Here is a 16,150-nt window from a genome sequence, read left to right as displayed (position 1 = left end):
ATAAAAAATAAAAAATTAAAAAAAAAAAAAAGAAAAGAGTGGATATTGACCCTTCTGATTCACAGTTTCTGGTGATCCTTGTTGAGAGTCTCTTCCTACGCTCTCTGACCATAACCTACTTCCTGGCTCCAATGCTTGAGCCCTCTACTGTTTCAGGAATCTCCTTTTGCTCTGTGGTCCCTTGTATCCTGAGACCTCAGTGTCTTACCCAGAATTCTGCCTTTTCATTTCCAAAGCCCCCTTCAGGGAAGGGTGTCTCTTACAGGAGCAGATTTCTAAGTGTTCTGATTTTGCCCTCCAGTGTTATGTCACTTTCCAGGTGCCAGCTTACAGTGGCTCCCTCCCCATTCTGTTTATCTTCCAATATCTCCTAGCAGATTCATGACTCCACCCTTCCAACCTTTATAAAAGCAGTAGCTTTTCTGTTTGTAGAGATCCAGTTGTATATTCTTACATCTCAGGCTGATTTCATAGGTGTTCAAAACGATTTGATAAATACCCACCTAAATTCAGAGGACCAGTTGATATGGTGTCCCCTACTTCTCCAATATCTTGCTTTCTCAAACAAAACAAAACCTTAAAAGCTCATCTTTTCATTATAGCATTGAGAAGTATAGATTTTTTTGTTTTGTTTTGTTTGAGAGATAGAGGATTCCAGCAGGGATCTGGGTAGAGGGAGAGGGAGAGAATCTTAAACAGTCTCCACACCCAGTGCAGAGCCTGGTGTGGGGGTTAATCTAAGGACCCTGAGATCATGATCTGAGCTAAAATCAAGAGTCAGACTCTTAACCAACTGGTCCTAACCCAGGTACCCCTAGAAATTGTTTGTTTTGTTTTGTTTTTAACATAGGAATCCTGATTGTTTTCTAAAACCTAAGCATAATGCAATCTTTTTGTCACTGTTTCTGTTTTGTTTTACTATCATTTTTTTCCACACAGTCAAGACAGGAGTAAAAATTGGATGTAGATAAGTAAGCCAAATTATACTACAGTTATGAAATGTAGCTACAAAATTGTCCATGAGTTTCCTCATTCGGGGTGGAAAAGAATGTCTGACTGTCTTGGTCTATTTTTGTTGTTATAACAAAAACTACAGATTGAGTGTCTTAAACAATATTTAGTTTTCAGTGTTCTGGAGACTAAGAAGTCCAAGATTAAGATGTTGTCAGGTATGGTGTTTGCTGAAAGTCCACTTTCTGTCTTATAGATGGCCATCTTCTCACTGGTGGAAGGGGCAAATGATCTCCCTGGGGCCTCTTTTAGAAGGGCACTAATCCTTTAAAGAGTTAGTTACTTCCCAAAGGCTCCACTCCAAACACCATCACATTTAGGATTAGGTTTCAACATATGACTCTGGGTTGGGGATAAAAATTCAAACATTAAGCCTATAGCATTAATTAAATGATTCACAATATTTGTGAGGAGATAATATACTGGTGTCTCAGATAAAACACAATCCTTGCTGGTATACAGTGTGTTAGGACAATGTTTTTCAATGTGTGGTCCCTGGATCCATTGGAACGTATTAGGAATGTAAATTACTGGGCCCTAACCTAAACCCACTAAATTAGATACCGTGGATGGGACAGCACTCCAGATGATTCTTAGATATGCTCAAGTTTCAAAACTAATATGTTAGGATGGGAATAATAAATTCTGTCTGGGTTGATTTATGACTAGGTAATTACTGAGTTAGGCCTTAAATAATGAGTCAAAATTCTGTACACCATGCTTCCTTCAGCTGAAAAGAATTTGGTATATTTGGAAAACAAATAGATTTGACATTGTGATATTATGAGAAAACATTAGTATTGTAATTTGAAAGACAAATAGCTTTGGATGTCTTCCTTGAGGATAATTTGGTGTTATAGATCATAAGCCTACCAATTATACTTTTAAAAATTTATTCAAAGAGAATTAGTTGCTCAAATGTATGAAGATGGGTATACAAGAATGTTTAGCAAGGCATTATTTCCAATAGTGAAAAATGAGAATCTACCTCAATGTCCACTAGTTAAATAAATTATGGTATATAATTCCGATGAAATTCTAACTACCATTAAAATGATTGTTTATTAATAAATTGATTAATAAATCATTATTAATAAATGCCTATTTATTAATGATACCAAGTTTGTAATGATTATGATTGAAAATAAACTATAATTATAAGAGTATTTGTGTATGAGTCAAATTTGGTTAAAATATCTATACTTGTATTCATTTATAGATCTATAGGCATGGGGGAAAATGTAGGTTATACACCAATATGTTAGCAATGGAAATATTGATGATAGACATGTATATATTTTGTTTTTATCTCTATTTTCTAATGTGAAACTATAACCCTTATATAAAGAAATAATGAAAGTTTAAAAACAACTTAATCTAGGACTGTTAAGCAGATAGTTTAAAAGATTTATTTATTTATTTGAGAGAGAGGGTGAAAGCAGAGGGAGGTGAAGAGGGGAAAAGAATCTCAAGCACACTCTGGGAGCTGAGTGTGGAGCCCAGCGAGGGTTCGATCTCAGGACCCTGATGTCATGACCTGAGTGAAAACCAAGAGTCTGACACTTAATCAACTGAGCCACCCAGACACCGCTGTTAAGCAGATTTTTTAGACAAACTTATTATTAAGGATAAAAGTATTAATTCTCCTTTTTAAAAACGCTATATTTGGGACACCTGGGTAGCTCAGTCAGTTGTCAGTTGAGCAGCTGCCTTTAGCTCAGGACATAATCCCAGGGTCCTGGGATAGAGCCCCACATCCGGCTCCTTGCTTTACTGGTAGCCTGTTTTCTCCCTCTGCTGGCTCTGTCTGCCGCTCCCCCTGCTTGTGCTCTCTCTCCTTCTCTCTCTGACAAATAAATAAATAAAATCTTAATACACACACACACACACACACACACACACACACACTGTATTTCCCCAAAGATATTTTGGGGGGGGGGGAAGCAACAACAGACCTAATCACTCTTGTTTTAATAGTTCACTGTCCAGGTTACAGTTCTAAAATCTAGTATTGGTTTATTTCTAAAAGTTTGTATTGTTATTAGGTAATTACAAAAATATGGGTTTCATCTTTAAAGTTCCTGGAAAAGTAGAAATTACTCTGTAGTGGAAGGCAAGAGGATCTTGTTTCATCCTTTGCAAATAATTTTCTTTGTGAATTTGGAAAATTTAATCTCTCTGTTTTGGGGGCCTTGGTATTCTCATTTATAAAAGGTGTCATGATCGAAAGATCTTGATTGTCTTTAACTGCTCGAATATTCTAGGGATCTCTAATGAATTTAATAGCCCAACTATTTCCAGAGATGTGAATGAAGTATAGATGCTAAAAATTAAAACTCTTAAATTCCCTTTTAAGGGTTGTTCTTCTGATGTTACATAGGATGTTACTGATACTTCTCTCCTTTAGTATAACTTCTCCCTTAATGGAATTTTTTAAATAAATGTGTTAAATATTTTAAAAGGTTTGGACATTGGTATACTTATGACACCTGGTGGTCAAATCAAATATCACATCTAGATTCTAATTCCCCAGACACTCTCTCTCAGTGTGACTTCACCCCTCCACCCCAGGATTTATCCACTCATCATGCATTCAAGTCATTCATTCAAGAAACACGTAGTGGATCCCCAAAATGTTCAAAACACTTTAGGAGACACTTTACTGTGGAGAAAAGAAAGTAGTTAAGAGTCTTTGATATGTAAGAGATTGTAATCTACTTAGAGGAACTAAAGAGGCTCCATGCAAAGGCAAATAACCACAGCATGTTAAGTGTATTAAATGTATTCTCACTAGAAAAATGGTCAAAACTATGGATAGTGTGAGGCCATAGAAGTGACCTCTGGTTTGGAGAGGTCAAGAAAGTCTTTTTAGGGGAGGTGAGGCTTGCCTTTCTTGGGACCTCAGTTTCTCCAGCTGTAAAACAGTGGTAATGTTATGTTGTTGCATAAGATTGCTGTGAAGAACAGATTGACAGAGTGTGTATAAAGTACTTAGCATAGCACTTCATCTAAAGTATGCATTCAGTGATTTTTATTATTATAACAAAACCAGAGATGATCAAGGAAGAGTTCATGTACATTAACTATTCTAAATTTTATTTCAAGAATAATTATGGTTCAAGTTCACATGGCCTTTTATTTAAAATGAATATACAGAATACAAGATCAATTGTTTTAGTTAGTTCAGTGAACAGACAAACAGACCACAAAAACAGATAGTGTTGGCTAGAGTTTGCTAGACTAACTGGCTGTTTTAGCAAAACAGTCAACTCAGTGGAAAAAAAAATTAAAAGAAGTTGCTTATTTGAATGAGCTGGTTGTTTGACTGCAATGAACTTTGACTAAAATACTTTCTATCTGAAAGCACCATGTAGTCAATGCAAAGACATCAAATAGATGGTTTGGCACTGTATAAGCCGTGTGTGTATTGACTGAATTTTTACAACTCCAATTGGTTGTATTTGGGTTGAACAGGCTCTGTCTCAGACTTTATATTGCTTTCAATAGTTGATGTTAAGTGTGTCTCAATTTCCCTTTAATTCCATAAATGTGAAATGAACTAACTGCCTTTGCAAGCACAAAAAGTACAAGAGAGTACTAAAATTCCATTTATCCTTTTGTTTCTACACTCAAAGGCATGCTATATTTCCTGAGAATATCAAATGTTTGGGTAAACTGTCATTTTCAAGGGTTAAAATAGGCTATATTATAGTAATTTGGGGCCAAAAGCTATACTGATCTGATCCAAAAGAAAACCAGGAACAGAGACTCTGCATTTTAGGAGTGAATGTTTAACCTGAATAAAGGAAGATTTAATAGAGACAGGATTTCTGTCTTCAGGTATTTAAAGAGTTTCATGTGAAACAGGGAGTAAACTTTATTTGACATTGGTAGGAAGAACTAGGTTAAAATGACAGAGATACAGAGTTAAACTCACTAGAAGGAAGTACTCTCTAACAATTAAGATTGTTTAAAATGTAACAATTCAAAATTAATAATTTTTCACTGACTGTGTCTCAATAGCTGAATTAAAGATAGGCCCTTTTGTGAGAAAATGTATGGTCCAATAAAAACTTTTTCTTGGTTATCTCTTAAAGTCAGTTCCATTTTTGCTATTGGCGAATCTTGCCATTTATTCCAGTGCCAGTGTTTTTCTGCTTAATGATTTGCTTTGTTGGCATCTAAGTATATTTACTTGTATGCCATGTGCAGGTTACATCTTCCTTACAATCTGCCAGATAAGTTCCAATTATAATACTTGACGTCTAGCTAAGTAGGTCCATCTCTTCTCACCTCTGTCCTAAGTCAGTATATTCAGCAAACATTTATTTACTGAGCCCTTACTGTGGGCAAAAATTGTACTGGGTAATTGGGGAGAAAATTCACTTATTGAATAGATGTCTACTGAGCACAATCTAATGAATCATTACAGTATGGCCTCATTGTTTTGAGGTGTATTTGTAACTCTTTTACATCATTCATATCTCAATGTAATTAAAAAACCCAGAATACTATCAAAGATAATTTTGTGGTTATCTACCACTTAAAAGTATCCAGTATTTCTGTTTGCATCCCATTAATACAAATAATGAAAAAATGTTTTAATCTGTAATAAACTGACTATAATATACTTGAGACATATTAAACTGTTAACAATGCCTCCTCAGACACATATTAGGAAATAATCCCCCAAATAAGTATTTAAATTTGTAATAGATATAAAGGAGACTCTGGGTACTATAATTAGATTATTTTGAGGCAGACAGAGAACTGTTATCCTAGCTAATTTAGTATGTTCTGTAATTGAGAAAATGTCCATCAGATTATAATTTTTAGTGATTTACATGTACATTTTATAGGGGATATGTTCTGTGTATAGTGAATAAATAAATATTATACTATCACAAAGAAGATAGGTCATTTTTTTAAGGATTTTATTTATTTACTTGACAGACAGAGGTCACAAGTAGGCAGAGAGGCAGGCAGAGAGAGAGGGCAAGCAGGCTCCCCAACGAGCAGAGAGCCCAATGCAGGGCTCGATCCCAGGACTCTGGGATCATGACCTGAGCCGAAGGCAGAGGCTTTAACCCACTGAGCCACCCAGGCGCCCCATTAAAAAAAAAAAAAAAAAAAAAAAAGCCCTTTCGCTGCAACTACCACCAGATACCTTGTAGTTTCACATATTCTGGTAGTTGCTTGAAATAGTAGCAAGGGTAGTCTCAATAAATGTGAATGTCTGAAGTTACCATAATTCTGCTAATAAACACAAATCTCTAAAGTTACAGAAACTTTATGAAAAGTGCCATGACATACAAACAGGACTAATTTTGCCCTCAGCCAAATTCTGAAGGAGCCAAAGTTTATCTGCCTATATTGCACCATTTTTTCCAAGCTTCCATCCTTCCAAGGCCTGATGACCTGTCAGCCCTTCCCAGGCCCTTATGTTTCATTCCCAAAGGTTCACAGACTCATCTCAGCAGTCACCTGATCCCTGATAAGACTGCAATTTAAAATCAACTCAGTTTTAGTCTTTTCCAGCACCAATGATTGGATACCCCATTAAATCTCAAACTTTGAAGATACAGATGAAGACAATTGTAATACTTAAATATGAAGCCCAGGAAAGTGTTAGAATGTATGTCTGGGGAAATTTCCAGTAAGGTCTTGCTTGTTGGTTATCTCTATAGGTTTGATTACTTCCCCTGGCTACTAAGGGGGAAATCTGACTAAGGTTATTGACAAAACAGTGACCTTTTTGATTTCTAAAAATAAGCTCGACAATGCTGTTATATATTTGTAGATTGCCATGATGTTTTCAGGTTACATAAAAAATACCTTTTGAATTTGTAAAAGCTCACACTTGAATACTTCTTTGACAGGGCATGTAGATATTTGAATAACCAAACATGAAGTGGCATGCCCTTGAACCTATTTTTACTTTATTTTCTGCAGAGATCATCATTCTAATGCTTTCCTCGAGGGAGGAACATACATCCTCAAGATGGGAAGTAATAGCACAAACAGTATAAGAACAAAGTGCACTGATCTTCAGGTGTCATTTCAGTACTGTCTCTATGCAACCATTTAATCCTCATATTCATCCCTGGTCTTCTGGCCAACATTGCAGCCTTGTGGGTTCTGTGCCACTTCATCAGGAAGAAAAATAAAGCCATCATTTTCATGATCAACCTCTCTGTGGCTGACCTTGCTCATGTGCTGTCCTTACCCCTCCAGATTTACTATTACATCAGCCACCACTGGCCCTTCCAGAAGGCCCTTTGCCTGCTGTGCTTCTACCTGAAGTATCTCAGCATGTATGCAAGCATTTGTTTCCTGACGTGCATCAGGCTTCAGAGATGTTTCTTTCCCCTCAAGCCCTTTAGGGCCAGAAACTGGAAGTGTAGGTATGATGTGGGCATCAGTGTTGCCATCTGGATCGTTGTGGGGACTGCGTGTTTGCCACTTCTAATTCTGAGAAGTCCTGGTTTAACCAAAAACACTGAATCTTGCTTTGCCGATTTAGGGTTTCGACACATTAGCATAGCTTCCTCCATTAAAATGATACCTGTAGCTGAACTTGGAGGTTTTCTTTTGCCTGTTGTAATTATTACTTATTACACATGGAAAATGAGAAAATCTTTACAAGAATTCCAATCTCCCCCTCAGAATACTAAAGAGAGATAAAAGGCTTTGTGGATGGTCCTTATGTGTGCAGTGGTGTTCATTGTGTGCTTCACTCCTTACCACTTCAACTTTCCATTCTTTATGATGGTAAAACAACATGTCTTTTCAAACTGTTCCTTTATTAGAGGCACCTTATGTTTTCACATCATTTCTCTATGTCTTGCAAATCTGAATTGCTGCCTTGATCCCATTGTAAATTATTTTTTGACTTCAGAGTTCCATGATAGGTTTTTGGAACACAGCGGTTTGGCTCTTCAGTCATGTGTGGGATGCAAAAACAGTGCTTTAGAAATTCATCATAGGAAAGAGGATCTTCAGACTATCTCTCTTGAAATTTTGGATGATTCAAAGACATTGTAATCAAATTACTGGTTAGAAAAATCTGTGTTCTCTATCAGGTTAGCCATGTCACCTTGAAGATTTTTCTTAAAAAATAAATGGTGTTTTGAGTGCCTTAACAATACATGGCATCCTTCCTTTCAACCTCAAAATGATCCTTCCAAATTTTCCATCCAAAGGGAAACATTCTGTTCTATGGAGCATATAATAAAATATCTTTCTTTACAGAAAGTAATAAGCAACAGAATAAATTGGACACCTGTTCCTCAGCAATGGGTCCAAAGTTTTCACTTTCTTCCTGCAAAAAAAAAGGTAATTGAAAATAAGTAGACATAACATTCAAAAATGTATAGGAGAGTAATATGATCCTACCTTTATTTATAAAATTTATACTACCTGAGTAAAGTAAACTAAAGAGGAAAGTTTTTAATATTAATATGAGTTGTGGGAATTAATATGAGTATAACTTGGAATATCTATGAGCATTTCCTTTTGTCCCCTTGGGGAAACAAACAATTCAATTCATCCCAAATATCTCAAAGTATCATATTCACACACAGCACATACACCTTACACATAGAAGACAATAGTGTTCTAACATATGTCATAAACTTCAGAGTTTCAAGCTTTGTAATGAAAGCTCATTGTTTGAAAGTCTCAGAGAGTGTGTTATATTATGCTTACTTTTATATATTGGTACTCATTCAGAGAATTTTTTTATATTTGTATTAAAATCAATTGTACAATGATATTTCTACATTAATTCCTCTATATACATTCAAATATATCACAACTTTGCTTGATATATTTTAAATAATGAATTAATAAAGTATCATACATATGTAGTTTTCAGTTAGATCTCATTTCTCACAAGTAAAGACATATATAAAGAGAATATTGGTGGATTGAATATTATTATAAATGCATAATGAGAAATTGCAATTTTTAAAAAATATTTGTGGTGAAATAATTTTGTAATACAAATCACTACCATTGAAAAATTCAAAACTGAAAATTTCATATGTTGGTTTTCATTAAAATGGTATTTTATAAAGCAGTACTCAGGTTTATAAAATTATAAAGACTTACTGTCTTATCTTTATAAGGTTGGAAACTCACAAACTGTTTTATCTGTGTGATTTTTTTGTAGTAGTAGCAATTGCCTATTAGAACAGAAACAGATAATAACATTTGTTACAGTGTTGAGAAAAATAGAGTATAACCTAATGTATAAACTTGTTAAAACACTATGTTGTACACATGAATGTAATGAAACATTGTGTGTGAACTACACTTGAATTAAAAATAATTTAGGAAAGAGAGGAAAGTGCTTCTTGGCATTGGAAGATAGCAGCAGAGTGGGAGGACCCTAGGCATGTCTTGTCTCACAAACACAGCTAGACAACTATCAAATCAATAGAAATACCCCAGAAAGTGACCTGAAGACTGAAAAAACAAACCCCACAACTGAAGGAAGAGAAAAGGTCACATCAAAGAAGGTAAAAGTATGGAGATGTGGTTTAAGGGAGGAAGGGATTACAGCCCCTGTTGATGGAAGGGAACCTTGGTCATGGAGAAGGTCAAGAGAGGACCACACTGGGGAACACACAAGGAGGATGTTTCCCAAAAGCCATTGATTTGGAAAAAAAAAAAAAAGAGGGGCTGAATTTTGGGGGTTCTTAAAAACTGTGCAGCTTAAACCTGGAGTTTTAAAGGTCAGAGGGCTTGGCTGGAATAAAACCCCAATGGTATTATGCTACTCCTGGAGAGAAGGCAGGCAAAAAACCTGGGGGCAGATGGCATGGAAACAAAGATCTGAAGAACTTCCAGGACACACAGAATGGAGATTATTCACTCTTCTTAGAGCACAACCCTGAGAGGCAGCATTCATGAAGACACATCTCCTAGAATAAAAGAGCTGACCAGTTTCATATGATAATAAAGGGAACAATCCAACAAGAAGATCTAACATTTGTAAATATTTATTCACCCAACATGGGAGCACCCAAAACAATTCATTTAAAAAAAAATGGATGTAATTGATAGTAACACAATAATTAGTCGCCGAGTTTAACACCCAACTTACATCAATGGACAGATCACCAAAACAGAAAATAAAGAAGGAAACAGTGGCTCTGAATGACAAAATGGACCAATAATGAAGCAAAAAAAAAGAGAAAGTAAAACAGTACCATTTACAATTGAACCAGAACCAAAATAGTACCTAGGAGGAAATCTAACCAAAGAAGTAAAAGGCCTGTTTCCTGGAAACTGTAAAACACTAATGAAAGAAATTGATGATCATACAAATAAATGGAAAGATATTCTGTGCTTATGGATTAGAAGAATAAATACTGTTAAAATGTCTCTGATACCCAAAGCAATCTATGCATTTAATATAATCCCTATCAAAATACCCCCAGCATTTTCCACATAACTAGAACAAACAATTCTAAAATTTGTATGAAACACAAAGGACCCCAAATAGCCAAAGCAACTTTGAAAAAGAAGAGCAATGCTGGAGGTATCACAATTCTGGACCTAAAGTGAAATTATAAAGATGTAGTGATCAAAACGATATGGTACGGGCATAAAAATAAACATAAAGATCAACAGAACAAAATAGAGGACCCAGAGATGAACCCACAACTATATGGTTAATTTTTCTTTGACAAAACAGGAAAGTATATCGATGGGAAAGACAGTCTCTTCAACAAACTGTGCTGGGAAAACTAGAAAGCAACAATGCAAAAGAAGGAAAGTAGACCACTATCTTATATGATATACAAAAATAAATTCAAAATGGATTAAAGACCTAAATGTAAGACCTGAAACCATAAAAATCCCAGCAGAGAAATTTAGTAACTTCTTTGGCATCAGTAAAGCCTTTGGCATCAGTCATAGAAACTTCTTTCTAGATAGGTCTCTGGAGGCAAGGGAAACAAAAACAAAATGAAAGATTGGGATCCCCTAAAAAAGAAACAAACAACCAAATTTCTGCATGAAAAAGGAAACAAGAAAACTATACAGCAACAATCTGAGGGGTTTGAAGTGGCGGGTGGGTGGGAGGTTGGGGTACCAGGTGGTGGGTATTATAGAGGGCACGGATTGCATGGAGCACAGGGTGTGGTGAAAAAATAATGAATATTGTTTTTCTGAAAATAAATAAATAAAATAAATAAATAAATATTAAAAAGAAAGAAAACTATACAGCAACCTACAGAATGGGAGAAAATACTTGCAAATTAATACCCAATAAAGAGATAGTATACAAGTTATATGAAGAACTTTTAAAACTCAACACCCCAAAATGAATAATCCTATTACAATGAACAGAAGTTGTGATAGAAACTTTTCCAAAGAAGACATACAGATGGCTAACATACACAAAAAAAGCTGTTCAACATTCCTCACCATCAGGGAAATACAAATCAAAACTAACAAGATAGCACCTCACACCTGTCAGAATGACTAAAATGGACAACATAGGAAATAACAGGTATCGGCACGGATGTGGAGAAAAGGGAACCCTTGCCTACTGTTAGTGCCAATACAAAGTGGCATTAAAGAAACAAAACAAAGAAGCAAAGGGGAAAAAAAGAGGAAAACCAGGAAACAGATTCTAAACTATAGAAAACAAACATGATTACCAGAGGTTACGTGAGTGGGAGTATGGGTTAGTTGATGGGGATTAAGGAGTGTACTTGTGATGAGTTCCAGTTGCTGTATGGAAATGTTTAATCACTATACTGTACATCTGAGACTAATATTGAACTGTATATTAAGTAACTGGAAGTTAAATTACAAAACAAATAAAAACCTAGGTTTCCTGAAGTCCTCTGCAGGTTTGTATATCAAACAGTTGTATTTTGTAGAAAATATTGGCTAGCTCTTTTAAGTACCTGAACATTTAAAATATCATTTTAGTTGCAAATATTTATAAACTGTATTATGTCCTATTCACTTAAGCAGTTTTGTTTTTAAATAATGGGACACAATTTGAAAGAAGCATTAATCCACACTCAGAACACCAATATACTAGTTTTAGGTCTGCTACTGATAAGCTAGGTATCTTTGAGCAAGTTAATTCTCTTCAGGTTTTCTTTTTTATTACATCTCCAAAAGTCTAGGTGATCTGAATATGAGGCATACTTTCTTGGAAAACGCTTTCTAAACCCTAAAACACTTTAGAAGTGTTTGTTTTGGTTAGTGTTAGTGTTGTTATTATTTAAGAAGAGCTTCAACTCTATGATTCAATGCAATCTTTTCAGGATGACTGAGGATCATCATTATAAACATGTTATTGTAATATATATATGCTACTCTCAGAGCAATTAAAATTTGTAGCTATTGAGATTTTGCTTGTACCTGCAATAAAATGGATGCATGGATTTTTAGTTCTTATATATTTGATTTTATAAGTGGTTCTTTATCTTTTCAGACTATCTATATTTGTCAGTGTACCTGCCTAATGAAGTCCATATCATTTCAATTAGTTCTTTGTAATCTTTTATGGCTTTGAGAACACACTAATCAAGCTAGTTATAACAGGGCTGAAATCTGACAAAAATGAGTAAATACTGATTATTTTATTTTATTTGGAGAGGATGTGTGTGGGAAGGGGGAAACATCTTATGGAACAAAATATACAGTGTTTGGTTTATGGACTTTATGACATCCATTTTGTCTATTCAAGATTATTTTACTTTTTCTTGGCTCTGTCAGCTGTGTTTGGATAGTTGAGGTGCAAAATATTTCAGTTCCAGATCACTGAGGTGTGACAAACTGTTTGACACCTAAAATTTCTTGGAATATAAATATTGCCAGAATTTGTTTATTTATGTGTATATATGTATATAGAAAGACATTTATATATACATTTATAAATAATTCCATATTTATATATTATATAAAATATATTTGTATATGAATGTATATATAATATATATAGAAATATGTGTATAATTTCAATAATCATATACATCAATTATATATAAAAGTCTATATGTTTGATATAAGTATTGCTATTCCAGCTTTCTTTTGATATTATTATTTTTTAAAAAAGAATGTGTTTATTTATTCGACAGAGAGTGACACAGCAAGAGAAGGAACACAGCAGGAGGAGTGGGAGAGGGAGAAGCAGGCTTCCCACTGAGCAGAAAGCCCAATGTGGGGCTCGATCCCAGGACCCCAGGATCATGACCTGAGCCGAAGGCAGATGCTTAATGACTGAGCCACCCAGGTGCCCCTTGATATTATTTTCATTAAAAATATTTCTCCATCCTCTCACTTTCAATCTGCATGAGTGTTTAGATCTAAAATGATATAAATAAAGAGGGTGTTGCTCAAAAACTCTACTCATAGGCCTAGATGTCCATGAATGGCAGAGTTGACATGACCAGGACATCACAGTAGTCATGGTTGATGGCTCTGGTTTGGAAATAGAGATATACAATGTATATACTGTGTGGACAAAGGTATAAAGGATAAAGCCTATTTTCCATGATCCTGTTTCATCAGAACACAAACTATTTTGCTCATATGAATGGGAAAGTGGAGAGGGAAAAAGAGAAACACAACAGCTATTGCCATAGAGGCCAAAAGTAACCATTCTGCATGAGCTAAAATATTGATGAAGAAGCTGTGAGCTCCACACTCAATGAAAGGAATAAATGTTTTCCAAAAAAAATCATCAGAAGCCATCTTGGGGACAATGGTGGAGATGTATTTCAGGTCCATGAGGAGAGTCAAATCGAAAATACATGGGTGTGTGGAGATGGGTGTCCATGAGGATAAAGATGATCGCAACAGGCTGCCAAAGAAAGCCATAAAGAAAATGAGTACAATGAAAATGAAATGAAACAGGGCAATACTTGATGATGTTTACATCGATCTTGATTGTTGTTTACATCAGACTTGATGGTTGTTTACAACCCCACAAAAGGAAATCTGTTAATGTTTGGTTGCAGTTTTCCATTTTCTATTCAGTGCTTTTTCTGAAAAAGAAAAACTCATGTGTGGTAAATAAAGAAATATAAAAATTTTACTTGTTTTTCTTCAGATTATTTGAGGTTAATTGTGAAGTTTTCATTAAATACTCATTTTCCACATGTACCCTCCTTAATACCAGTAACCTGGTGATGTGCTCTGGGTGTTAAACACAACTAATGAATTGTTGGACAGTACATTAAAAACTAATGATATACTGTATGTTGGCTAATTGAATAATAAAAAGAAATACTAATTTCCCTAAATAAATAATCAAAATATCTTATTTTGAAAAAAAGTTCTATGTAGTTCACAAAGTCACAATGAAAGGTGGTAAGTGTATGCATTCAAAATCTGTAAATAATCCATAATACAATAAAAATAAAATATCTATAAAAATTATATATTCATATAATTTCAAAATTAATACTTGTTTTACTTGTTTCATTAAGAATAGCTTAATTAAAATTGCTTTATTGCTCTTGGGGAAGCTTATTTTTCATTTTTCATAATGTTCATGAGGGAATATCTCCTCCTTTCCTCTTTAAGGGCACTTGATAGAAATCCTCCTATGTATTTGGAGTCTTATTTGAGAAACATTAATCTTTTCTTCTGAAGTTGGCCTATTGTTTTTACAAGTAATGAACCTTATCCAGAAGATTTGGAGAAGCACAGAAACCAGATTGGCTTATCAACTATTCTGAAATTCTCAGACTTCCCCAGAGGGTTCCAATTTACTCTTACTTCTAGAAGAGGGTCTACATGTAGTCAATTTAATCCTGTATTTCTGGCCAGGCAAATAGCCAATCCTGTCTGTCTATGCCTCCCAGGAATGGCAAGCTTAAACCTACAGCTGTAACTGATAATAATTGGTTGAAGTTAGGTTCTAATACTCTTTCTGCCCCTAACTGTGTGATCTTGGGTAAGACACTTTACAAACACCCTGACACTATTTGCTCCTCTGCAATATGGTGATAATAATCTAGGATCTTTCTTCTTTAGAAGCCTCTTATAAGATTCAATAAGAAACATAGGTGATGGGGCACCTGGGTGGCTCAGTGGATTAAAGCCTCTGCCTTCGGCTCAGGTCATGATCCCAGGGTCCTGGGATCGAGCCCCACATCGGGCTCTCTGCTCAGTGAGGAGCCTGCTTCCTCCTTTTTCCTCTCTCTCCGCCTACCTCTCTGCCTACTTGTGATCTCTGTCTGTCAAATAAATAAATAAAATCTTTTAAAAAAAAAGAAACATAGGTGATAATTGTTTTTAAATTATAATGATTACTTAAATATAAGGACACAGGGAAAGGTAGTATTAAGAAAGGAATCAAGGAAAGCAGATAGTGCCTATATTGACTGATAAAACACATAGGATATAATTAAATTTTTTGGAAGATTTTATTTGTTTATTTGGGAGAGAGACAATGCATGAGCAGGGGAAGTGGCGGGCAGGGGGAAAGGAAGAAGCAGACTGCCCCCCTGAGCAGGAAGCCCCATGAAGAGCTTGATCCCAGGGCTCTGGGATCATAACCTGAGCTGAAGGCAGACACTTACCCCACTGAACCACACAGGTGCCCCAGAATTAAATATTTAAATAACTTATCAATCTCATAGAAGATATGAAGTCATGAAGTAGTGTCCAGGGTCATGGCAATACTGTTTGAGGTTCCTGGGAGTAACATAAAGAACCATTTACCTATCCCCTACCATGAATCAGTTGGGTCTAGCCTTTCAGAGGATAAAGTTATGATTAGGATTAAGGATCACTGGGTGTGGTGCATAAACAATGAATTTTGGGACACTGAAAAGAAATAAAGTAAAATTTAAAAAATCACAAAATAGAAATAATTCCCTAAAATTTAACATCCATAATGTAAATCAATCAAAATGAAACATAACCAATAAACTTATTTAAAATACAAAAAAAAAAAAACCGAATCTCTGAAGAAATCATATATCAGAAACTGGTGATAGCCATAGGAAAATAGTGAAGATACAATAGAGCACAGTCAATATCTCCTATGGATGAATTCTGTAGATAGAATGCAAGGTCTCTAAAACATTTGAAAAGAGTGGACCTCAAACAAATCTAAAGGAACCTACAGTTGTAAAGAAGAGAGCCTGAAGGGAGA

The 16,150-nt window shown here is 35.2% G+C and overlaps 1 long non-coding RNA gene and 1 pseudogene across 1 annotated transcript in view; both read left to right on the top strand.

The window, feature by feature from the left end:
* The window catches only part of LOC132006906 (uncharacterized), a 30,640-nt gene extending 17,322 nt beyond the window's left edge, over positions 1-13,318 (top strand). Inside the window, exons 2-3 of the long non-coding RNA XR_009401248.1 lie at positions 8,263-8,346; positions 13,122-13,318. This is a non-coding gene — a long non-coding RNA (uncharacterized LOC132006906). The remainder of the gene's footprint in view (positions 1-8,262; positions 8,347-13,121) is intronic.
* On the top strand, positions 7,013-8,055 carry LOC132007639 (putative P2Y purinoceptor 10; annotated as a pseudogene).
* Positions 13,319-16,150: the final 2,832 nt, after the last annotated feature.

Source organism: Mustela nigripes, chromosome X (assembly GCF_022355385.1).
Source record: "Mustela nigripes isolate SB6536 chromosome X, MUSNIG.SB6536, whole genome shotgun sequence".
NCBI lineage: Eukaryota > Metazoa > Chordata > Mammalia > Carnivora > Mustelidae > Mustela > Mustela nigripes.
Note: the sequence above shows the minus strand (reverse complement) of the source record. Positions and strands in the feature narration are given on the sequence as shown.